This window comes from Daphnia magna, linkage group LG3 (assembly GCF_020631705.1).
Source record: "Daphnia magna isolate NIES linkage group LG3, ASM2063170v1.1, whole genome shotgun sequence".
NCBI classification, from domain to species: domain Eukaryota; kingdom Metazoa; phylum Arthropoda; class Branchiopoda; order Diplostraca; family Daphniidae; genus Daphnia; species Daphnia magna.
This window is the reverse complement of record NC_059184.1, coordinates 1,764,795-1,790,032: the sequence shown is the minus strand read 5'-3', so window position 1 is coordinate 1,790,032 and position 25,238 is coordinate 1,764,795. Positions and strand designations below refer to the sequence as shown.

The following is a 25,238-nucleotide window of genomic DNA, read 5'->3' as shown; positions in this document are numbered from 1 at the left end:
ACGATAATAATAATGCAGACATTTTCTTAACTATTCCCGTTGTCCATTTTTTTCCTTTCCTGAGGCACAAGACAAATGAGAAGAAATGCATCACCACAAAAAGATAATAGTCCACTCTCAGAATATATATATGGATGATTCATCTTTCTTCGACTTCGGGGTCCCTGTTCATCAGAATTTTTACACCGTAAAGTAAAAGAAAAAAAGAATGAAAGAGGGGGACCAAAATAAAACATTCAAACACCCCCCCGGCTTTCAATTTGTTGTCTTTTGTGTATGTCTATGTGTGCCATCGAGAAAAAGAAGGACCCAGATCGAACAGGCCCTTTTTAGTTCCTGGGCACGTGTTATGACCGCTCATGTACCCAGTAGAAAAGCCACTCTTTTCACGATGAAGATTCCGTCCTGTATCCAATCCTTGGGTTTTTTTTTTTTCCATCCATTTTTGCTGCAGTATAAGAGGGAAACCATGGAGATGATCATCTCTTCTCATGAAGTTTTCCCTCTTCTGCTAGAGCGAGCAAGCAGAAGCAGTGGGCAGCTGGAATTCCGGAATTTATTTCTCTCCGGCTTGTGGGTTGCACAGGGCCAGCGGGTGAATTCCCTCACAGGGAGCCCTCCTCCTACACTGCTGCACAGTGTACACACTCTATCACTTTAGCTTCGTGTACAGGCCAAAAAAGAAACGAGAGAAACGTCTCATCACTCATCCCTGCAAGAAGAAAAGCGATGAGAGCTCCCCTATAAATGTGGCGGCAGTTTTCGAGAAGAGAACAAGAGGGGCATCTCACCTTTTCCTTTTTTTTTTTCTCGTTCCAGCGCGTACGAGAGAGTAGTAATAGAGAGAGGGGGGATAAAATAACCATGCCTCAATTTCCTGTTTCCGTCTTTCACTTCTGTCGGATTGCCCCGTAAAAATGATTCTCGTTGCTGACGTTTTCTTACCTCCTCCATGATGAGGAGTTTGGTGCCACTATGGCCAACAATCGTAAATCGGGTATAACTTCATTCAATAATACATGACGTAACAATGCTAATAACAAATTCATTTATTATAGGGCACGATAAAGGGACTGGGTTCAATCGAGTCAATTGGATCTTCTGTTCCTTGGCATTTGGAATGAATGGTGTCTCTACTTTTTTTTTTATTTTGCAATTTTGCAAGTGAAAGAAATGATTACTATGGACCTGATTTTGATCATCAGAAAGTCATTTGGCCCTTTTTTTCAAGGAACTGTAAATTGGATTTCGAAAAGGAGGTAAATTCATTCTTAGTTGATTGTACGTATAAAAACTGTTTAATTAGGGAATTGTGCCTGGTTGCCATGGTGTACGCAAGGCCATGCAAAAATTTCTGTTTTCAATTTTTGGTGAAAAAAAAAATCGTAATTAGAGTAGTTGAGTGGGTTTGTGGTAGCACACATCTCAATGAGAAGTCGTTTTAATATACTAACGCTCAACTTTTCTTTTTTCCGGCTGTGTTATACTGATGGTAAAGAACCCCCCCCACACACTCGCACGGAAGGGGAAGGAAACATTTCGGTTATGTGTGTTCCCGTTCGGAATGTTTCCAACACACACACACACACATACACACGACCAAATAAGAAAGAAGAACAACAATCACCGTTCTTTTCTGACTTGCTGGCAATGCGCGTTTTTAGTGTCGGGAAACATTTTCTTGAGTAATTGATGAGTACACCTCCCGCATCGGCAACTGCGCGATGTAAACACTTTACCAGCCATTCAACAGCAAAAGCAGCTCCACCATCACCGAGAGCTTCTTCTTCTTCATTCTCTCTCTTCGTATATGTGTTTGAAGGTCTTTTTTCTTTTTCTTTCAGGATAGTGTTATCTCCCCCCTCTATTTAATTCTTTCTTCATATCATTCCTTTCCCATGGATGGCCTTTCTTTTTACATGGGGAATGAATATAATTCTTCCTTTCCCTCATACCGAGTCACGTGATTCTCCTAGTCCAATCCCCGAAAGAAAGAAAAAAGCTCCGTTACCTAGTGCCTTTAAACTAGTGTACAGCCTAGATAAAGCAAGGTCATGAGAAAATTTCAATTGACTTATTATCATAGCTGTTTTTTTTTTTTTTTTAAGTGGATAAAGTTAAAAAAATAAGAAGAAAAAGGCTGGGCTTCTTCGGCCAGGATGACCTGACTTTTGCTGTTGCATTCCATCCTTATGTTTTTCCGGAGACATTAGAGAAATTGGTTCAGCACTTTGATTGTTGAGGGCCTGCTGTCGCCCCCCCTCTCGTTCACCAAGAAGCAATTGGAGAGACACAGCATTATTCACAGAGAGAGAGAGAAATGAGGTCTGTGAAGACGGCCGTCACATAGTTGAGTCCTCCTCCTCTCACGTACTCGACGACGCCAGTGAGGCCAGTGAGGCGTATCCAGGGAAACAGCAACTACAGAGATGAGCAGCTGTTTTCGGCTCAAAGAAAGCACAGCCATCAATTTCATCATCATCATCATCGTCTAAAGGACACAGAGTGAGGACAACAAACGGGAGATGACAACAACAAGAGAAGGAGACACGCCAATGAGTAGAAGAGCGATTGCAAGATAATGATGGTTGCTACTCCTATTATTTCTGTCGCTATTTTTGACGTTGACTCGGTGACATGTCGCCAGGAACATTCGAAGATGATTTGAAAGAAAATCCTTGCTACGCAAAAACATCGTATCGCTATGGCAACAGTCGTTTTCGCCAGCGGGTTCGTTTTGTTCGATGTGGTTCAGAAGAGGCTTCCTTTGATGACACGTCACAACTGCTATTGGCCAAACGACGTCATTTTCTTGCTTCGCAAACTCAAGTGCACGTCAGAGAAACTCGTGGTCGAATCATCGATTCTCATTAGCCAGACTTAAGGTAAGTCTCTTAACATTATTATTCTTTACGTGTTGATGTAGTCGAAAAGTGGTCAAGTCTTTGATAACGATGTGGTCTTTTCAAAAGAAGAGTACCCCGCCTCCCCTAACAACAGTGAAAGTAATGAAGAATTTGTTTTTTATCGGGGCCATTGATAACGCTAGTAAACACAACAGGGGTTCCTTACAAATTATCTATGCAAATAAAGCCGCAATCATTCTCAACTATATCCCTAAACAGTTTCCTTATTTTTAAAAACATTTCTTTTTTATCCTATGGGTTGGGAGTTTTCCAACTCGTCTAGTGTGTGTGTGTGTTGTTGCAAGGCATCTCAAGTTACGCTGTGGCGAACTGAAACAGTATTAAAGGGCGGTTCAAAACGACCGGATCGAATATGAAATCGTTTTTGTTTTGGCTGTGGAACAAAAACAATCAAGGGACACTTGTGATTCACTCCAAACAGCTTCTCTGTGTGTATTGTGTAACCCTACAAGCTAATCACCATTTAAGAGAAAAAGCACAACGTCAGGCCCAAGGTTTTTAGAAATTAAATTTGCATGAAATCGTTGCCTAGCGAGCGTGAAAGTTGTCAGATTGTCTCGTTGATTTTATTTCATCCCAAACAGTTTTTTTGTTGTTGAAACATTCAATTAGGTCAATGGTGATTATAATGCGGGCGTAACAGATTCTGCGCAGTTTATTGGGTTTGTCATTTTGAAAAAAAAAAAAATCGAGGACAATTGGCAGACAAATTCTTGGATGAGCACACTCATTACAAAATCGAGCTGAAAGATATCGTCTGACATGGGCGCAAAGTTCGATGTAATTTCTTTTTTTTGATTTGCTGCTCACATTTCATGGTGCGTCATGTGTGACACGTTTAACAGATCGAATGCGTTTTTTCACGATGATTGGAAAGTGAACGAACCTGACACCCACAGGGACAAACTGTCGATCCTTTTTGCCTTTTTTTTTTTAAAGAAAAATGTTCTCATTTTGTTTGCTCAGCGGGCCATTAATATACGATTTCTATACGGGTGTGAACGTGTATATGGCTGGTGGAATGATAATTTCTCACGTTGATTAGATTTATCCTTGACGCAGAGCGAGAGATTATGAACTGTGTACGGTGCACTAGTCTTGTTGTTCGTTTGCCATTTACAACTGCTCGACACTTGCCTTGTTTATGAAAGCTATGGCACCGATCATGCCGTAACGAATGGGGGCTCCCTACTTATCAATTAACCCAGTTAAGAGAATGGCATAGAATTCTGTTTTCGATTATTTTTTTTTTTCGTGGAACAAGACGAACTTTCTCTATCGTATTTTTACATTTTGATTTTTGTACATTTGTTTAAAACAATATTTTTTTTTTCTTGGGGGGGTTCTTGGCAAGCGTTGCTATTGGGAAATATTTTATGTAAAAGAGTCCGATTGAATATTTTTTTTTTTTCCTTTACCAATTTTCGACATTTTTATGGAATGAAAAATGAAAGAAAATCCTGCCACTTAACCGAATTCATGTGCCGTTCGTGAAGCCATCAGCTGGTCGTTGAGTGTCAATTCAGATTCCTTGGCAGCGGTAACATTTACCATAGAGATTGAGTAAAAAAAAAAAAAAGGCATTCCAAATTCAAGCCATTTACATGTTTGGAAACGTTTATGCACGCAGCCGAATTTTGTGTGCGTATATATATGATCAAGGCTTTTGAGTCTACGATTTCCGTGTCTATGATGGAATGCGGGACTTGGGTGTTATCAGACCTCCACGAACGCAGTCGCCGCTACAGCCCCCGCCGATGATCATTGATCTTCCTTCCCTCGGCCTCTCTTCGGATAGCCATTAAATTTGATGATTTTTCTCTTTTTCTACTCCTCCTTCTTTTGAATCATTTTATTTTTCTTTATTCAAAAAAAAAAAAAAATGTATACTATCAGAAAGATGGGTGGGGGGCTGGGATGCTTCGGCGGGGGGTCACATTAGCCGTGAACTCGGCCATCTTTCTATGCTTTTTTTTTTTTTTAAATCTTTCTACCCGTTAATCTCTGCTCACGGTGATTTCAACCTTTTCAACTCCATGGCAATATTTCTCATTCGTGTACAAACACCACTGCTTTGTGTCTATTTATTTTCACGCTTGAATTGCTTTCTTTACGCTGGTATTACCAAGCTTTTCACAAATGAACTTGTCGGGGGGGGGGGATTGTCCACTTTTTTTATTTTTTTAACGAGTTATTGCATTTCGACTTTCGTTTGTGTCCTTTTTTTTTCTAGCCCTTTTTTTTTCTCTTCTGGACTAACTGGATGGCCACCATTATTGGGCCTCCACCTGGATCTTGTAAGCTCCGGTCTCATAATTTAAAACCCTATCGTTCATCATTGCGTTCAAATGATACGGGCGCCTGCCATTATTATTTATTTATTTTTTTCGGGTACCGTTCGTGGTAGAGTACAGTCAATAACCATCCAGCAAATAGCTAAAGAAAATAAGGCGAAGGCAAGTTTGGGCATTACTTGTAAAGAGGCAAAATAACGAGCTAGTCAGAGTAGCTTTATTTCCAGCTCTATAATCTTGGGATCTGCGTATAAATACATTTTTGTTTTCTCTCTCTCTCTCTTTTTCTCTCAATAGATTTGATTGGGGGTGGGACAAGATAGACGGGGACAAGATGGGGAAAAAAAAACAAACAAGCAAGAGTATATTATTGTATGGAAGCGGAGACTTGAGGACGGAAAGAATAGCGAAAAAAAAAAAAAAAGGAGGAAAAGACCCCCGAACGACGGAAGGAACCGTGAAGGGCTCTTCCGGAGACACACACGTCAGATGGAAGACATTGTTGGAAAGAGGACGGGAGGGGCAAAAAAAAGAGGGGGGTTTTGCTTACTTTTTTTTTTTTTTTACTTCCTTCTTTCAATCTTCCAACCAAATATAGAAAACGGTATAGGGTCCGGAATCACTCCGGAAAGAGAAAAAGGGAGGAACCCCCTCCCCCCCCCCTACTTATTATTATTATTATTATTTTCTTTTTCCCTATTTAGCTTCTGGTACATATGTACGTGTGCACGTTCTCTCTTTCTTTTTTAAATGTAAAGATGGAAAGACTAGTTATATATTTAAAAAAAAAAAAAGGAACGAACCGGTAAAAGGAAAGGAAATGGAAACAAAAGGTTGGAGCGCAGTGGGGGGAAGATTGGGGCAACTGTGAACAAGCCATGGGGTTACATATCCATTCCGGTTGTTGAATTGTAAAAGGGGAAAAGTCCTTTTTATTTTTATTTTTGGAGAATCTTCTGTGAACTATTCAGCTTCCTTTTTCTCCTTCTCTCTCTCTCTCCCAGGGAGACTATATAGAAGTCTCTTGCAGTAGAATTTGGCTCATCATTGTGAGCTCGAGAGTGTAGCTCTGAACCATTCCCACTCTTCATCTCTCCTTGATGAATAATGACTCGACTAGATGATGGTCGTCTTTCAACAGCCATCAAAATGGGGGGATTCTATCGCCTTATTACGTAGTCAAAGTCCATCTCGATTTTCATGGCATTCCCCTACTTGGATGGCTATCAATTCTTCTGTGTCTCTCCGTTTGCCTATTTTTTTTTTTTTGTTTTCTTCCATTTTTTTTATTTGATTTTATTTTCATTGCGTTATATTGTCGAGAAAGAAAAGAAAAAAGCCAGGACTTCCTGACCACGTCGCACTCCATCTCTATTTTTCTTTTGGCGTCTTCCCTTTTTCGTTTGATGCCCCTGTTGTGCGCCGCATAACGATTTTTACGATTGAAAGTGACGAATGAAGAGTTTTTTTTTTTTTGTATTTTTTATTTTGGAAAAATCTAACGACTTCGGCGCCACATACAAGACACGAACCGCCTTGTATATGGCCGTGTTAATGACTCCCCGAGCTACTGACACTGCCTCTCTTGACTATATTTGTGTTTTTTGAACGTAGCACTCTGGCGCAACGGGCTCTACACACACAGCAATGAAAAAGAAGATGTTTAAACGAAATCAGAGAGATACCAAAAGGTGACATTTAAGGTCGATATCGTCAGCTATAGAGAGTTGGTGTGTGCGAGGCTTTGCTGCCACCCCACAAGTACGTGTTCTTTGAGGGCCAAAAGAAACACACATCGGTTTGTGTTTGTTTCTCGCTTCGTTTGTTTATTTGTCTTTGGCGTTTTTCTTTTTTCTTTTGATCGAATTCTTTCGTTTCTCTCGTTCTTGTTTTGGCCGGGCAAGTCTTTTCCTTTAATGGAAGCTTGCGGATGTGTTACGCTTCAAAGGTGCTGCATTATGGTAATACAACATCTAGCAAGGATTTAATTTTGTTATTTGAAAAGCAAAGCTGAAACGAATAAAAAAATTGATCGTAATTAGAAGTTTATCCTTGAAAGGGTGTTGTCCAATGGTAATGTGTTTTACTCTCTCGATGAGTGCGTGTCTTGTACATATCCAACTATTCCCTTTTGATTGTTTCCCCCTCACCTCGACGAAAATGAGGGATACAGATATTGACTATCAAACCGGTATTTACATATCAAAATAAATTTTTTTTTTCCCTTTCTCCACGAGTGGCAACGGACCACGGACCGCTTTTTTTTTTGTCTTCCTGTTTAACCTCCCTCTCGTTTTATGCTCGTTTTCATCCACTTCTTCTTTGCTCGTGCACTTCTTTCCCATCCATGTGCATGTCTCTCTTTTGTTTTTTTGGGTCACTGTCAAAAACTTTCGAGGACGAGAAGGCGAGGGCGCGTACACACTTGCGAGGCAGCTATCTAACAGACAGAGAGAAGGAAACTGCTGGCCAAAATCTGATTGATATTCATAGCTAAACCCCTGAACATGTGAGATGGGTCGCAGCTGACGTGCGCCCGAATTGGTCGACTCTCCTAGTCTCCACTGACATGACATGACCACAGCGCTATACAGATAGGTCCCGCACAAGCTGCAGTTCACATCTATACCGTTCTATCTCTGTCTATTCGTCTACAGTCCCGTGAACTGTAACTTAAAGAACAAATAAAAAGAAGGGGTATAAGCAACAACAAAAAAAGAAACACATGCAGAGAAGGATGGATGCAATAAAGGAAGCAAAACAAAAAATGTTGTGTCACTTTTATGGATTTCAGCGTTCATCCTTTATTCGTGAATTTTTTCAAGGGAGCGGAGGAATCCTTGAAGTGGGGCCGATTTCCGTGCAATTCACTGAGCTTGGCAGCTAGTAGACGGAGGCTTTTGCAACTGCCCAATATGAAACTTATTACTCACTACCAATTCATTTCCACACTTGCAACAAGATCCCGTTTTTATGTTGGCTTGATCGCAGACTCTGCATAAAGTACCTAATGCAGTTAGGGGGCATAACTCTGCACGCAATGCCTGTACCACAGAGTCAAATGCAGCACGTTCCTAATGTGTGTTGTTCAAAACGTCTCTGGTTCTAATTTAATACGGGTACGCCAACGATTGAAAACATTGAGAATAGCCCGAGGATCGATAATTCTTGAAACGGTGGGAAACAAAAGCTGTCCAACTTTTTCGGGCTGACACAATCCGCCGAGTCCTTTTGCTGCATTAGCGATTAGATCGACTCTCGCTGTCAAAACAAAGTCCTCGTCCAAATACGGTGTGTGTGTGTGTCTATCTATCTATCTTTATGCGTATACGGCTAAATCATGAACTGTTCCTTTTATGCCCTGACAATAATAATACCGAAACAGTTTTTATTTTGGGGATGGTGATGAGTCCGTCTTCCGTAAAAACCAGTTTTATTCGATTCTTAATTTGGCATGTCGTACCAAGCAAAACGGGACATGGAACGCTGATGAATTTGGAACGATCGTGAAAGTCGTACGCGAGCAAAGACACATTAAGAAAACAAACGGTCGCGCTACATTGTCGTTTCGAGAGCTCTCGTTTTTGTTTTTTCTTATCGCTATCCGTACAGATTAACTGCTCGTTTGTTCCAGTTCAAATGCTAAACGCCTCTCTATATCCTACCTGTAAAACAACGAAAACCTGTAAAGAATATTTAGACGCACACACACAACTCAAGACACTAAAACACACAATGTAAGGCGAGGACAGTGAAACAAACAAAAATGTGCCGTACAATTTCAAGTTCGTTCTCTAAACTCTCTTTTTCTTCAGTGCCCAATGTGTTGCCAACGGTGGTGGCATACATAATAGTTGAAGCGTTCTGTAAAAAAAAAAAAAAGACTAGTTGCTAAGCGCCGTGATACTGGTGGTACAATATTTCCGGTTTGCCACATGAAAAAAAAGGAAAAAGAAAATATAGGGATCGACCGGAGCAGCTGGTTATCCACCGTTTTCCCCTCTTTTGGTCGTACAAGCTAGGCACATACGTATTCACTATATCGTCCATATTCTATATGGGATATATAGTATTTTTTATTTTTTTAACCAGTATACTTATATATTTCCTTGCGCTTTGGCCCCCTTGGCTCTTCTCTTGAGTCGTTTTATCCCTTCCGGATAGATACCCACGCTATGATAAACCTCGTTGGCGTTCCTCCTCCATCTTCCATCGAGTTCGATCGAGCGATGTTGATGTGTTCCGCACATATCCCGTGTATATGTAGCCTACGTGGTGTATATACTATACGGTTAAGCCACTGGGAAAGGAACATGACAGTCTCATCTCTCCCGCATCATTTCCATAGATTTACGTTGGGTTGGTCGATGAAGAGCACACACACACACAAAAAATCGGGGGGTTCTACGTGTTCCTTATTTTTTTTTTTCAAAATATGCTTCATGGTTATATGTGTAGAGCCGTACACAGAGCGGGTTAATTCCTTTTTCATATGCGCTTGATGCGCCATTCATCACGCAGAGAGAGGGAGGAGAATCTATCAACAAAAGGGGGTCCTTCTTCTTTTTTTTTCTTGTTGTGTATTTTTCCTCTACGTGTTTATACGTTGCGTACATTAGAATTTAAAAAAATAAAAAAAAAAACATGAAAAGAGATCAAAGCCGACTGCTGCTGCAATCGCCGGTTTTCCCCCCATCTCTTTAAAGGGCGCCCAACCACTCAGCTGCTGTCGCCGCCACTGGCTGCTGTTGCTGCACATTTTCTTTCTGAATGGGAATAATGACGAATTATGGGGGCCTTGTGAAAAGAGGGTTTTGCTGGGGAGAATGTATTTTAACCAAACAAAGAAGTATAGGGGGGAAGAAGAAGAAGAAGAACTTGGCTATAAAGAAGTTGAGGCAGAGATGACAAGATCTTACGTTTGCATTCCAAACCCCCCTCCCAACAAAGAATGAAAAGATTCGATACCGAGGCAGCAGAGTGTAGGGGGGGTTGGTTGTCGGGCACGATTTAGATGGTACCATCTTTTTTTTTCTGACTATCCCAACAAATTCATCTTCCCTCAGAAAAAGTCGGTGGAATTTCGAAAGCTAAAAGCGTCCCAATATAATTTTTTTTTTGTTTAATTCTTTTATTCTCCCCTCTTATTTTTTTTCAGTCACTGACCGAAAATGGCCGTCTATGAGCCGTCAGAAACGAAGGGAAGAGGGATCTGTTATTGTCTTGTAATTATCAACCGAGTGCACGTTTTCTTAGAAAATAACTAAGAAACACATTTTGACTGCAGGCTAAATATGCGCTCTTATGCAATTTTATTTGATAAAGAAACAAGAAAAAAAGGCGGCCATTGGGCTTTCTGATTGGATCTGCTAGCTAAGGAAGCCAACACGAGAGGAGCTAGCGGGAAAGAAAAAAAAAACCCCAACAAAATCGACCACTTCAAAGTTGTACAGCACTTGAATAATCACGTCATCATTTCCAGGGGGGACTGGTGAGGAAAAGTCGTCGTTGTGTGCTCGCCATATTTCATCAGAAGTCCTTCTTATTCCTGCCTTCAGTGGTAAAAGAAAACAAAAAAGAACAAGAAAGGGTGTCGGTCGATTTGTTGAGCCTTATAGCTTTTCTTTTAGCTGGCCGAGTATATGTGTTGTTAGACACGCACATATCCCCCCCCACGCGTTAGTTTCGGTGCGAGGACAATCACGAGTGGCCGGCCCTCCTAGGGACAGCAATAACGAACAGGGAGAAGAAGAAGAAGAAAAAAGAACGGGAAAAAAAAAAAAACAACACCAACTGCCATCATTTGCTGGGCGCGCGCGCCCCCTGCTCCGCATACCTTGCGGGAGGCGATTGGGCGGAAATTGGTCACCGTGACCAAAGTGTCGAATAGACTAAAAGCAGCAGCCATGTGTGTATATGGTGCGGTTAGCGCAAGGTCGCCTCTTCGCAATTTACTTTATTATTTTCCCCTCCATAGTCAGGGACTTCCTTGCGGCCTTACGTTTTCCAGACTCATCACACATCATTCGTCAGCTATTCACGTATTATTTATTTGTGTGTTTGAAGAAATAATGCGTGTAAGAAGACGATGTTATAAAGCAGAGCTATTAATTGAGCGGCAGTTTAAAAAAAAAAGCGCGCGTGTTTTTGAATTACGTGGAATGCGCTTCCGCCTCGCTGGCAAAATACCTGCACGCAGATCCACACACAAACAAAATGACTATAGCCACTGGCTTCGTTCGTGTGTGTGTGTATATCTGATATTGGAACTCATCTCTATTTTTTTTTTTCGTTGCCTTGTCTCTCCTCAGGGCCATCAAATCAATAGAAGGACCGGTCGGGGTTTCGCCTCCCGCACGACAAATGCCAAACAAACACCATAGTCGAATTTTGTGGAGAAGCGAAAGCACTAAAAGAGAATACTGATATTTATCCTTGCAGCCACTGAGAAAGGAGAGCGAAAAGAGATGAAATCGTGACCAGAGTAATTTGTATGTGCGCGCGCGCGCGCGTTCGCTTTGAATTTCGCATTGAAAAAAAAAAAAAAACGATCAAGGTCCGGTCCCCCCACAGTCTTGTCCAGAACACTCATGCACATATGTGTGTATATTAATGCTATAATTACATAATGTAGCTTGCTATGGGAAAGTATCGTTCACGGTCACCAAGACGCTTTCCCTTTTTACTGTATTTCTTGTCGGTGGCAATCCACCAGCTGCTGCTATTAAAAACAGCGCGGTTACGCGACCCCGTTTCATTTTCGCCCCTTTATTTGATTTCTTTTTCTTATATCCTTGGTGATATCAAATGATTGGATTGCTAGTTAGCGTAGGGAAGTGCTGTGTCAATGCCGTTCGAGTGTTGCAATCAGTTCTTCAATTTGATTCTTGTCCCGTTGCAATTGGTTTCGTGGCCAGAGGGATACGCAATCGTCTGCTGCCGACCGATAAGCCGCGAGAGGACAGCAACAAAAAAAAAAAAAAATGATGACGACAGTCATCTCGTCCTCGATTTTAAGTTGTCACGTACAACAGTTGTTGTGTCACGCGCGATTTCATTGCACTGTAAGGGCCCCCATTTCTTCCTTCATCCAGAGTGTAACGATTTTCTTTTGATTTTGTTCATTGACTTTGTCCGACAAACGATTTGAAATCGACAGTAGCTCTCGCACCAGTCGAGGCTATAAACGAGCCAACCGCGATGGCCGTGAATGATTAGAAGCCAGTCGCCGTTTGAAAGCTATGAGGCAAAAGCGACTATGACATAATACAGACACACACACAGTCACGTTTTTTTTTTTCTCTCTCTTTCCATTCTCTCTATTTCTTTTTGTGGTTTTCCCCTTTCTTTTTTCCCCCCTTTTCATTTTTTTTTTTATCTCGTCTATTGTGAACCAAAAAAAATAACTGGTTATTTGGTGCACGTTCTTTTTTTTTTTTTTTGCTATTTCATTTTGTACAAGACGGGTTTTTTAAAAAATATTTTTATGTTTTGGGCTGCCCGCACGCTATGCACAGCCTTATCGTAGGCTTGTGTATATTGCCTAGTGGTGAAGTTGGTTGATTACAAGACGAAATGAACGCGTTTCGGGTACGGACTGAATGGGAAAGAAGGACGACTTCATTTTTCTTTTCATCCCTCTGTTGTTTTGTTTTTTGTGCTTTTTGAGGCCGCCTTCATGGTTCGAAGACTATGAGGATTGCTAAGGAGAAGCAGTCGTGGTTGATCGTGATGGTTGATGGCCATCGTTGGCTTGAGAAATTGGGTCGAAATGCCAAGCTGCAAGAGTCTGCATCGGGTCGATGGGATCCCAATGATATGCTCCTTCTTCCTCCTCACGCTAAGATAATTAGATTCTAATTGAAGTGGAAAAGAGAATAGAAATTCCCTTCCTCCCCTGTATGCGCCATCTTGTCTTTGCCAGTGTCGATCGATGAGCTCCACGTGTGTTACCTCCTGAACGACCGAGCTGTTCACTCACGCCGTCATTTCGCACACACTTGAATAAATCAATCGGCTGCGGCTGTGTGATTTTTAGAACTTGGGAGTCTGTCAATTTAAAGTCCCTTTTTTTTCCTATTTGTTCTTTTCACCATTTTGTTTTTCTTTTTTTCTAAAGAAAAAAAGTCATTTTCCCATTACCCGTACCCTATTCTTCCATTTCTCACGACTTCCCAGTGCGCAGTTCAGCAGATGCCGACAGATATGACGAGTTCGTTCGACATGGTTTTTTTTTTTTATTTATTTTTTATTATTTTTGTGAGTTGCTCTTCGTTGCTTGTAGCTGCTGTCCGTGTTTTCCAATCAGGTCACGATGATATTCGATATAAAGCTCATTCGCATTTGAAATAAAACACACACAAAAAAAAAGGGAAAATGTATATGGTCCATCTGTGTACTAGCCGCTGAACTTGATCCGAATCGTTGCTCGGCATGCGTGCATGCGTGAGTGAACGCCCAAGAGAATACGGGCGGTCTACTTTTGTGTGTGTGTGTGTATGTGTATAATAGGCTGTCTACAGTGTTACAACTATAGAGTTATGGATTCGGATGACTGGACTGGACCCCCGTTCGTTCGTGACTCTCTTTGTCGTTTTAACTGATTTCTTTTTCTCCCTTTTTGTCGGAGAGGCCAAAGCGAAAATGTTTCATTTTATTTTTTTTTCAATCTGTTCCTCACCGCTTTCGTTTTCCTCTTTGGGACGTCGTTTCTTGTTGTCGGCCAGTTGAGCGACCGCGTCACTGACGGCCGAGACGAATGTCACGATTCACGCGCTCTGACCTCAATTACACGGGCCCCGTTGTTTTCGCTCGGATGGCCATTCGTTGAGAGCCCTTTTTTTTTTCTCTTTTTATTTTTGACTGGGACTTATGTTTCCTTTCTTCTTATTTCTGCTTTTATACAGCGCCGCTTGAAACTGTACTGGTAAGAAGTGTCTTATGCGGCCCTTTACAAACGAAGACGTAAGGCAATGTCAGACTGGCATTCTGCCGTTCTCTCTCTCTACTTTATGCTTGGCCATTTCATTAAGGGCGTGTCATTAGAGTCGAGATGGTTCGGCCACCGGGCCCGCTCTAATTAAAAACTTCAACTTGTGCTGCGACACGCAGACATTGAAAGCTGAGTAGCTATAGCGCAGCTCATGGCTGTTGCTAGTTGCTCTTTATGCTATTAGCCATTACACTGCTTGGGGACATAATTGTTTTAATTCGGCTAGAGAACGTTCGTTCTCTTTCTTGTTTGTTTCCTTTCGAAAAAAAAAACAAAAAAAACTGCACTTTTCTTTTTTTTTAGGTCGCCATTTCCCTGGGTTTCGAATTTCTCGTCTCTCGTTGCATTTCCTATCATTTGCCTTCGCGCACCCGCTGCGAGTGACTGTGTCGGCCGTTGTCGTCATTGTCACTATACGAGCACCGCCCGTGTCGACGCGGCCAAACGAGCGATAGTTTAGTATTACAGTAGCAAATGGAGGCTGTGCCGTCTGTAGCCCTTTTTTCTTTCCCTTCCCAAATTGTATCACGTAGCCCCCGCCGGTCGGTGTTAATTCGATTCATCACAGTCGGTTCTTTTGGGATCGAGCCCACCCACCAACCTCCATCTTCCTTCACTTCCTTCCTTTGGCTAGTTTCTCTTCTTAATAGTTTTGCCTTTCTCGCCCTTTTTTTTTTGCGCCCTTAAACTCGATTGTAATTAGCAGCCAACCTCCTTTAATTCTCAATCTTTGGGAGAGTGGAGAGCAGTCAGAAATCACCCCACCGTCAGGAGGAAGAAGGAAATAGGGGGAGAAAGGCAACCTGACTTTTGTGCTTGTTGGAGGCCAGTTAGAGTTGCGTAAGTGGGTTTCTTTAATGGCATTGGCGTAGTTGTGCGGGTCTAGGCGGGTCGTTAGACGGGCGCTCAAAGCGCAAAACACTAATTAATGAACGTTAACCAGCAGCCATTAAAAATGGATAAAAGGGAGCCTCGTAAAAGACGACAGCAAAAGGGTGGGGGTAGGACGAACGCCAAGAGTTTTACTAAAACCAACTTTTTTTTTTTTTTTTTATTTTTTAACGAAATTGTCTCGTTTTGTGCCTATCGTGTACGGCTTGTCGGAACAGAAAAACACTGTACCATTCATATTTAGTGTGTACATGCCTTTTAATAGAAGTGTTGTCGCTATTTCCTCTTCTTCAGTCATTCATTGGTTTTATTTGAAAATGGAGGAGCCCGGTTGCAACACAGGTGCAACAATGACGTATCATGGGCTGTACCCCATTTAAACTGGCACATACTTTATTATACGTGCCTCCTCTACTTTCCGTTACGTACGGTTAGGTCCCTTTTTGTTTTATTATTTTGTGTGCCTTTTTGTCGCTCGACCGTGTTGGGCTGGTCGTTTCCTTTTCCTATCCGCAATCATTTTTTATTTCTCCTTGTTTCTGAGGGTGGGGGAGGAATTGACGCAATCGAGTTCGTTAGCACGTAGTACGTATGCGCACCTGTGATGAGCCTCACAACCGGTTTATGTAAATAACTCGAATGCGGCATGGACTTTGCCCTTTTTATTATTCGACATTATTCTTATTCAAACAGGTAGACGGCAACGCCGACAAGTACGCTCGTGATGAATTTACGCACTTTGCAATTCAAAACAGACGCTGGCAAACCCGCCCGATCTATTTAACGAGCTAATACCCAATTTTTTCTAACGTATGTAAACGTAATCGCACGCTCGAAATGAATAGAAACCAAACAAGAAACCGCGAAACAATCAAATTTATTTTGTTCTTGATTAATATGAAATTTCAAAGAAATATTTAAGCGAAAGGAAGGTTAGCCACTTGTTGAACGTCCGAGTGAACGCACGCACGCACAGAGCAGAACGGGCACGGGAGGCAGCACAGTTGCAGAAAACAGTTGAAGCAGAAAAAAGGGGAGGGAGCGATGGCGTCACTTGGTCGGAGGGGTAACGAGAAGCGTCACGGGAATTGAGGATTAGCTTTCAATAGTAGGAGAGAGTGGAGCGACTAGACTTATTTTGCATGCACGACGGTAACGGCTGTTGGCGATAGTGCGACATAATGAACACCAAACTCCATTCTCCTTGTCTTGGCCACCCCTCTCTCGCTGTTTACTCTATGGGGTTGATGCATAAGCAGTGCGAACATGAACTCCCAACTACTAAGTAAAAATAAAAAAAGAAAGAAAACAAGAAAAGCAAAAAAAGAAATAAGAGGATGAACGAGCATTGACTACTAGCAGCTGCGCTCGTTAGCTCCAATGAATCAAGCCACCGTTGATTTTTCTATTCCACGAATGCCCACGTTCGGTCGCCGCTATATTATACGCTTCTTTATTTATTTATATATAAATATATATTTTTTTTTTGCTGTTGCCATCGGGAAACATTAGCGCAGTAGAGAGGAAAGAAAAGGGAAACAACAAAAACTGAAACTTAATCAGAAAACGTGAAAAAGGACGCCCCTATACTATTACTCGAGCTCCCTCTTATTGGCTGCTATTTAGCAGTGTGTGTTCACACACACGCGCGTATACAACATCTGGCGGTGACGGTTTGATCGCCACATTTGCATACAAGGACCATAACGGACATTAGAGCAAGCCAGCGCTCTCCCGCCGACTAGATTTCGTGTTTCAAATTGTAGTTGAAAAAACAAATGCAATCTTTTTTCCTCTTTCATTTTTCAACTTTCTGCATTGCGCAGTCTTTTAATTTTATTTTTTTGAACGAAAAAAACAAAATTCCCTTAAAGTCAATGTTGCATGGACCGCACTGATGGTCACACGCGCCCCCGACAACCTGACGTCATGTGGGCGTGCGGAGTTTTGTCCAATCTTGCGAGATTGAACGAAGGATCGGAATCAAGTAAAAAGACGAAAAGAAATAATCACGTAGTAAAGGAAGATATGAAAAAGAAACGAAGGACATAAAAAGGAGGAGAGAATAGCCAACGGAACATGGGATTCATCGTCCAGCTTTTATATGCTGTGTTGCTCTGCTTTGTGTGTGCTGGCCCGTCTCCGCTGTGCCAGGGCTAAATCGATGAAGCTCCAGAGTGGGATCCCTTTTGGTCTCGTCATTGGCACCATCACCCAGACCCTGTGGAGTGAATCGTTTCATGCGGCGATGGGGGCCGCGTCCGCCGCTAGACGGACGGGATCCGGCTCAACAACAAAAAAAAAAGGGAAATAAAACGATGGCCTAGCAGAAAAGACTTTTTTCTATATATATATATATTGGCTATCAAGGTGTCATCGAACCAACTCTATCCTCACTCAGCAACTCTCTTTCATACCTCCATCATTCTTTTTTATAGATCGGTAATATAACCAGGATGTATATAAATAAACATGCGTATTTTTTTTTCTTCTTTTTCGCTATTTTTATAGATGAAATTCTTTATTTTTGTTTCTAAAGAGATTGTATAGGACGTCTTGAGTCTATAGTCCACTTGCTGGAAGGGCTTTGAAGCCCCAGTCTCTGTTCAACTGCCTGCATTCTGTTTCACGGTCGATGAATGGGGAGGCAAAGAGATGGAGAGACACGTATAAGAGAAAGTTACGACTTCTTCTTTTTGTTGTCGGTGCCTAGATGGATGCGTCCATCGATTTGAGCCTTCACACACACACGCCGGCAAATGGAAGGCGTAAAAAACAAAACAAAAAAGAATTGAACGGTATTTACTATTTGGCTAGCAAAACAAAAACAGCAGAAAACAAGGGAATGACAAAACAATGTCAGATCGCATCAGCGCAATCACGGGAAAGATGGAGAGTGTCAGATGATGGAGAGAGGAGTGCTGAAGTTGAAGGAACGATGTGCACAAATATTATTTTTTTTTTTTCCCCATTTCAATCGAGATGCAATAAGTGATTGAATAATTTCATTTTTGCAATCCTTCAGCTAACGTGCCCTCGAGATTGATTCCCCCATTGGCCAAGCGTGTAGTTGGCATTGACATTTCATATCCTATCATGTTTAATCATGAGCGATTTAGCTGTTGGAATTCGTCAAATATACATACTGAATCATAGCGTAGGCATGCATACCATTTTCCAAGGTAGTCGTGCATGATTGCCCACTACCCACGAGTAATCTACTAATCATCCGCATTCTCCCTCCCGTTCCCTCCTATATCTCATATATGTATATCCCACGGCACTCGTAAAATAGACGTAGGTAGCAATCTATGATGCCTTGTAATAGCACATACACCTATCGACTAGAGAATTAAAAAATATAAAAGAGAGAGAGATGGTAGATTGATCGTGTGTAGAGGGCCGCTGTGTGAACATGTGAGCGCGCATTAGAAAGGATTCCAGCAAGATCAAGAAAGAGACAGAGGGAGGGATAGTAAAAGCGAAGGAGAGAAGGATGGAAAGTTAATTAATGCAGCAGCTATATAATACGAGAGAGTCAGTCGGGAAGCGGGGCGGCAGTATAAGAAGAGAATACAATCATCGCAGTCGAGCGCACAATGTGCCATTCAAATTGTTCAGTCTTATATATAAATATAGGAAGGACGGATTGAAGTCGATTGTGTCTCCATGCCCAAAACTCTTTTCCATTTGATTTCCCTTTTCTCGTTTTCTCTATAGAATTCGAACTGTAGAAAGAGATCTATATAGTAACTCTTCCATCGACGAAGACGAACAACGGCCAAGCGAAGGGAATATTGACCCTTTTTTTTTCTTTCTTCCCTTCGCTGCTGGTCAAACAAAAAAGAAAGGCCCAAAAGCTCATGGAAAATTGAAGAGACGAGGGGTCGACGGGATCGAACTTGGAAGGATTGGCAGCCCGAGTCGAATGGTGCAAGATACAGTTGCTTGATTGCGTGCCCAACGTGCCGATTGGATGTGTCCCGATACCCGATTTATGGTTCGTCTATACAGCCTCTCTATTTTTTGATTTTTTTTTCCCTTTACTTTTTTTTTTGTGTGTGTGTGCCTCGGACGGGCGACTGCTGGCCCGTCCATTTTCTTCGTCCATTTGTTTTTTGTTTTTTTGATTGCATCGTGATCTTGTCCGTGGGATGGAGAGACTGGTCGTCTATATCTCACGTTTGATGTCCGGTAGTAACTAAAAGAAGAGCGGCCATCACTTGGCCCAACTGGCGGGCAGTTGAACGGTCCAGTAGCTAAAAAACTTGAGACCCCCCAACCAACCAAAAGACCGTCGCTTTGGGATCGCCTTCATTCGTCCCTATCGTATCGTCAATGAAAGAGACAATATGGCCCTCATTTCTTTCTTTTCTTTTTACTCTCTCCTGTCTCGGTGTCTTACTACCCCGTGCAGGATTCTCTCCTCCGCCGTTTATTGGCAGGATGCTCTGTTATGTCACACGTAATCCTGTTCGGCCCACTTTTTCCACTTGATTCGCCACGACGTGGGCGACGCGGGCGAGAGAGATTTCGTCGCAAATGGTTATGCCCAGTGCAGACGGCCAGCTGTAAAAAGGGTAGTAGAGGAACTAGAGTATAGGACAGAGGAATATGTTTAGAGTGTACATTTAGTATTCAGCGGGATTAAGGCACCGAAATGGCGCAGTATATATGAAGCGTTGAAGCCTATAGTTCTAAACTCTGCGCCATTCTATTGAGCTCAAAGAGAGAAGGTAATTTGGATGGCGAGCAAACTGTAGACGGCCAAAGTAAGAGAGCAGAGTGAGTTATAGCATCCAAGCCATTCGATATCGAATTCGGCTTTTTATAAGCTTTCCTGCGGCCCTGGCAGTGAACACGGCCTTGGGTTGTAATATGCAGTATAGACTACAGTAAATAGCAGCTAGGCCGTTTAGTGTATTTTCTTTTTCAAAAGAAGGGCAGACTCATTGCGGCGGCTCTTTTTTTTTCCCCCGCAGTTGCTGTAACCGTCAGAGAGAGAGAGAGAGAGGGAATGCATGCCGAGTATGGCAAACTCACGCTGCCGCACTAAACTCATAACTTTTGTGTGTCGTGATCTTTTTCTGACGGCACGGACGAGCTAAAACCAAACCTTGAGAGCAAAGTTTGCCTAGCCGCCGTTGTTCCAAACGAATTTTTTTCTTTTTCTTTTGATTTGTTTTGCCATTTTTTCTTTTCTTCCACGACGCTGACGTCAGGCACGTGTCAGACGTGCGGTTTGCATTTAAATCTTGACTCATTCAAATTTTCATTTTAGTTTATCATCAGTTTCATTCAAATTTCATCTTTTTATTACAAACTCTTTGTTCTCCAACAAATCTATTTTCCTTTTCATTCCAATTTTTTTTTTTTTTTTGCAACAGTTCTATTCCAGGAGTTTCGATTATAGCATGCGTCCTAAGATAGCAAAAGAAAAAAAAGAAAATTGAATGAATGGCAGCTGAGAGAAGCTCGAAAAAAAGAGAGCAAATACAAGCAGTGGCCAAAGATAAAAAAAGAAAGAAATTCATGATGATGAGATGGTTGGGTCTTCTGGAAACTGTTGATCGATGATGCCTCTTCTTTTCTTGACGCTCTTGTCTCTTATTAGAAACGTTGGCGTGCCATATTAATAGAGACGAGAGGTAAAAAAGAAAGACAGCCCCATCTGTTTGATCTCCGGTTTCTTCTCTCGCTAGACCAGCTAGACGCTGTGTTTCTACGACTTGATGAATAGACGTCTCGTTTTTCTCGTTGGCATCACCCACCACTGTTTATGTGTACATGCGTGCACACTGCACAGGCTATGTTGAAAAAAGGACTCTATATATATTTTTTCTTTTTTCCGCCTTACAGGAATTTCTGCTTGTGTTATCTCAAATTGTGAGTGCGTCGATGATTTAGTACAGCGACTTTTATTTTTAATTTTTTTTTTCTCTCGTTTTGGCCAACTGGAAATGCGACACCCACCAACAGCAGGTGGTGGTGTTCCCTAAACAACTACCTCTACTCTTGTTTCCTGTATTTCTTCCATCTAATTCTTAGCCGCTCACAATCATCAACCGAGTCATCGAAGACACACATCCAACATAAAGAAAGAGTGACGGGGCAAATATGAAGTAGTGTAAAACGTTTATTGATAAAGATTAGCTTAGAGACGTTCTTCGGCCCATTATAGATTAGTACGTCGTGTTGAATAGTTCTTTTTGCAGCACAAATCGACTGTAGAGAGTAATCCAATCAGCAAACAATCGAGTTCATTAGGATGAAACAAGCAGCGATGGGGTGACAACAGTGAGGCTGCGCAGCTGTCCGGCCGATGATCAATCTTGATGGCTGCTCCCGAGTCTCACGATCATTGCAATTATGGTGAACTGATGCGATCGCTTTCTCTTTTTCTCCTTATTTCTTTAGCCGAGATACTATGTTTGATTATCAAACTTGACTCTATGTCTCTCTGTTGTGTACATAAATGCATGGGATAAAAGAAAAAAGGATTCGGGCGGACGTGGGATCCTCAACACACACACACAAAAAAAAAGGTCTATGTTTAGTTGCGTGCGTGAAAGCCCATAGCCAGCGAGGCAAACATGTCTACGTGTACGTGCTGGAACACGGTAGAAGACATATGGCCGTCCAACGTCGAGGGGGTCTCACTGACGCTAAGGAATAAATAGAAACACAAGTTCCCGCTAGTTGCGTAAAGGCATAGAGAAGGAGAGAGAGAGAAGATGTCTGTACCGAATTTTGAAGAAAGCAAACGCCTTGGAGTGGAAAAAAAAAAAAAAGAGGACAGAGAACTGGAAAAAAAAGATTAAGAACGAAAGAAAAAAAAGGGGGGCGTTAAAAAAAAAATATGAAGAAAAAAAGACCGAAGGCAAAAAGGAAGTAAGGGGGGTGCGCACGGCGGGACCTGCATTCCGGTATATATATCATCGACACTACAGGCATTTCACGACTGGCAACACGTTGACAACTTTAGTGGATGATTAGCCATTTCTTGCTGCACTGTAAGTGGTGTTCTTTTCTTTTTTTTTTTTTTTTATTAGTATTTGCCTTGTTTGCGTCTCTTTTCGTTCTATTCTATTTCGGCCATATTTTTCTTGTTGTTCGCCATTTTATTCGATATTTCTTTTTATATCTTTGTCCCTGTTCCACTCACCGACTGAGAGTTTCGAGCGTTTTTATTTCATTTGCCGAGCTGTTCAGTTGACATTTTGAATGCGATTCTTTAGTTATATCGACTGCTGCGAGAGCCAAAGATGACGGTTGGCAATGACTATGTCCCTTTTCTCTATTCTCTCCAACTCTTTTTTTAAAAGAGAGAAACTAAAAAATTCCGTTCGTTTTCTGTCTGTTTTTGCTGCCTCTACTGCCAACCCCACCGCCTTATTTTACCGTTGTGCACACATCCGGCATCAGCTGGAAATCCGAGCTCGAGATCACGCACACAAACACACACAGTCGTCGAGCCTTGTGCACACATTGTATTGACATGCAGAATGAAATAGGAAAAGAAGAAGAAAAAAAAAAAATGGGGACGGTTTCTTGGGCGTTGAAGCGTTTCATTTTCGTTCGTTCTTCGTCAAGGAGAGGCTGAAGGGAATAATGGCTCTCCCACTTTTGGCTCCTTCCTGTTCCACAATCGCGGCCAGGTTACGCTAGGCTGTTCCCTTTTCCTTGTTTCGCAGATACATCGCAACATATTGCGTCATTGGCTAATTTCTGTAAATTTTAGTCGAAATGGGCTTTTTGAAAATGGCGACAGTGTTCTCATTTCGCTATCCAATCGCTTTCGGTTGCCATCTGCTGTGCCGAGAGTCATGTTGTCATGCAGGGTCGATGTGGCTCGTTAGTGAACAGCGATGATAATGAATTCCGTCTGACATGTATGGCAGAAACGATATTCACAAAACGGTGAACCTTGGCAAGCGTGTTCTTAATTGAACCCGGTTGCCTTTCAGCTGGCAATTGGTCGGGACGGTTGAATACGTAGTTGAGACGGTTTTCCTGGAACCGCACGGTTTATCATCGGCAGCGAATGAGGCCTTCATCTCATGCCAATAACGAAACTGTTTAGGAAGCGTTGTCCGTCTGCATAAAGGCCACATTAGACTGGCCGTTCTATGCCTCAAAAGTTTAATCGGATAAAGGTGAGTTCATCAATGGAAACACCACCGAAAGGCTTTGTTTTTGGGGGCTCTTGCAGTTGAGAAATGTTTCACTACAATATTCATGGAGCGTCCTAGCTTATGAATATAGTTTTCTGTAACAAATAGCATTAGATTAGCACAGTTTGCATCCGTTGATGATGATTGATTCAACCACCTGGCTAGCCTAGCAATATTCATGGACATTTATCTTCACCTATGCAAATGGTTGTTGGGCACGTCAGTTGTGTCAGATCGATTAGTAAGTCAAATTCGGCCATCCTTGGTCGTTTAATTATCCACATTTACATAGTTATACCTGGTAAATTGTTGGTCTTATTATATTAAATGATTGACTGGTCACACATCGTCCCAAGACGTTGTAATTCAATGCTGAAAACAAAAAGTTTGCATACTTGTCTGAATGTGTTTTTCTAGTAACTGCAGTTAAAACTGAAAAGAAAAAAGTTTGTAGCTGAAGGTGTGGACGGACGCACAAAGTATTTAAACTGTACGCCTACGTCGGTGCTTGGCATCGGCTCATTTCGAATGGGCCCGCGGTCGCATGGCCAACTCGCAGGGGAGACACTGAACCGTTCAGCGCGCTGTCCGGGTGGGGTTTCCAGCACCAGTAAATCAGAGTCGAAAGACCCGAAAAAAAAAAAGAAGACGACGAGGGGAAATGCACAAAATAAAAACAGAATAAAATAAATAAGCGAGAGAGAGAGAAATTGTCGAATGCAATAGAGGAAAGAGAGAGAAAGAAAAAGCTGCTTCCTTGCCAGGCACCGGCCGAATCGAATCAAAAGACCAAGAAGAAGAAAACGTTCGGAAAAAAAACAACAAAAAAATGCAGAACACAAAAAAAAAAAAACCAAACGAAACCCCCGCCAGGAAAATTCCAACCTAGAGCCATAAGTCATTAGATTATCATTTTTCTTTCCTCTTTGAGAAAAAGAATAAGGCGAGAGCCTATAGGGTTATCGGTTGGAATAGAATGTAAACACCTTCTTGCTTTTTTCTTTGGCCCAGAGTATGGATAGAAAGTGGCCGTACAGGCAAACAAGAATCCAGCTTCATTGCTAGTCTTTTCTCTATGCCAGCAGTTTTTACATGGCCAGGATGTTAAGATGCTTGGCTCCATTGATTGCGTGTACCAGAAAGGATATGAAGACGGCCGATGTGTGTGTGCAGAGATTTACACACAAAACACGCGTATATGTACACAGCATTGCACGAGAGAAAGAAAGAAAAAGAAAGGAGCGAGATGGGTGGAACAAATTCAATTACAGCTCTGAGGCCTTATCTTAATGGCCTTTGATTGGCCGTCGTCTCCCGCTGTTCAATCGGCCCTGGCTCCTTCAAATGAGCAACAGTGATTTCTTTCTCCTTCCTCGTTGGCATCGTCGTCGCCGCCGTTACGTTTTCTTACTTCCATCTTTTTTTTTTTTTTTTCTTATCTACTCTCTTCTATCACATACTTTTTCGTTTCTTATATATTAATACCATCCTGAGCCTCTTCTCTCGTTTATTTTAGCTCGCCATCTATTCTTTTCTGAAGGCTCTTTTTCTCTTTTTGAAAAGTGCTCCGTAACCACCAGAAGGGAGTTGCTCGTTTTCGTTCCTTTTTCTTTCTTTCTTTCTTGTGGCAATTTATACAATAACTCGTGGTTCGCCTTATTCATATTATACATACACATCTACCTATACCTACGTAAAGAATACGTATATAGCTATAGATAGATGGAAAGATAGTTGAGGTCTTGAATTCTTTCATCTACTTGTAATACTTTTTTTTTTATTATTCCTTTCTTTCCTCCAAAATTGGATGCCAACAACGAACAGATTTTTCTGTCGCTGGAATCGATCTCTAAAAGACTGGCCTCTCAGAAGAAAAGAAGAAAAAAAAAAGAAATCTTACTACACCGTAGTAGTTTTTTAATTGATTATTTTTTTTGTTTTCTTTCTTTCGTTATTTGAT

The 25,238-nt window shown here is 41.8% G+C and overlaps 1 long non-coding RNA gene across 31 annotated transcripts in view; it reads left to right on the top strand.

Moving 5' to 3' along the window:
- The first annotated feature begins 2,702 nt into the window (after positions 1-2,702).
- LOC116918949 overlaps positions 2,703-25,238 on the top strand; it is a 120,848-nt gene continuing 98,312 nt past the window's right edge. For 11 of the 31 annotated variants that reach the window (XR_006644351.1, XR_006644347.1, XR_006644349.1 and 8 more), the window contains exon 1: positions 2,707-2,885. This is a non-coding gene — a long non-coding RNA (uncharacterized LOC116918949). Of the gene's footprint in view, positions 2,886-18,951; positions 19,105-20,568; positions 22,118-25,238 lie in introns of those variants that run through there. The other 20 variants (XR_006644339.1, XR_006644350.1, XR_006644323.1 and 17 more) reach the window with 9 other exon arrangements.